General features: G+C 36.0%; 1 non-coding gene across 1 annotated transcript; it reads right to left on the reverse strand.

The window, feature by feature from the left end:
* Nucleotides 1-361: 361 nt before the first annotated feature.
* Nucleotides 362-433, reverse strand: TRNAE-UUC (transfer RNA glutamic acid (anticodon UUC)). Its single transcript has one exon. It is a non-coding gene; the product is annotated as a tRNA-Glu (tRNA).
* Between the last annotated feature and the right edge of the window lie 645 nt (nt 434-1078).

A 1078-nucleotide genomic window follows, 5' to 3' on the forward strand; every position in this document is an offset into this window, starting at 1 on the left:
TGGCGGAAGACCGTGGAACATGGAAGCTCCTCAGTTGCAGCAAGTGACGTGTCAATAATGGCAGAATACCAATAATGATAATTATGATTATGAGTATCTGTATTAATTTATAATAATACCTATTTCTTGAAACTTATCAGAATTGTTTCTTTTAAATCGTGAAAAGTTTCAAGAAATATTCAGCGTTGAGAAAGAGTAGAGTTTAAGGAAATTTACTAAATATTAGTGAACTGAATTTATGGTTACCACCTTTCGGTAACTTCTTAAATAAACGACAAATTTAAGAATAATTTTGATAGTGTGAATAGAAATGCGTAAACGTATATAGCTAGATACTAGAAAAAAGAGAAATATAAAAACATTCCCATGCCGGGAATCGAACCCGGGCCTCCTGGGTGAAAGCCAGGTATCCTAGCCACTAGACCACATGGGAGTACACCAGACAATCCCCCTATTCTCTTTCACTCTTATGGATGTGATTTGTAAATGAGCGATACTGTTAAGTAGAAAACTGATTCGTGAATGCCTGGAGCTCTTTCAGCTAACCTTGCTGCAATCATATAAATACGTCGTACGATACGTCTCGCGTGGAGAAATCTGCAGCGTCGCACGTGCGAACAAAGATATCTGCAGTGTTGCAAGCAGCGCTTTGTTTTATTAGTTTATCGACTGAATTCTTGTTTAAACTCTTATTGTGCCAAGGCCGAAACGTGGAGGATATTCTGACAGATCCTGCAAAACTCTTTTAAGTTTACTTGGATAAATATTACATTTTAATTCATTTCTAAATCTCTCCAAAAAGTATTTTCTGTTAAGAAATCTCTCCTATTTTCTTTTTTCTGTTATATACGCCTACTGTATATGTTTTAATTGTAGCAGTGTTTCTCAATCTTTCTGATGTCGCAGAACCTTTGAGGCGACTTCGCGGTCAGCCATGAAATAAAACATGATTTAAAAATATTTTTTATATATCCCAGGTCCGAAACTCATCTATGTTGAAAATGTCATTGAGATCGACCTGGTGCTTCAAAGTTACTAACTCAAGTGTAATCACTTTCATTCTTATACAGGGTGTTTC

Source organism: Thermobia domestica, chromosome 5, assembly GCF_964235325.1.
Source record: "Thermobia domestica chromosome 5, izTheDome1.hap1.1, whole genome shotgun sequence".
In the NCBI taxonomy this organism is placed as follows: Eukaryota; Metazoa; Arthropoda; class Insecta; order Zygentoma; family Lepismatidae; genus Thermobia; species Thermobia domestica.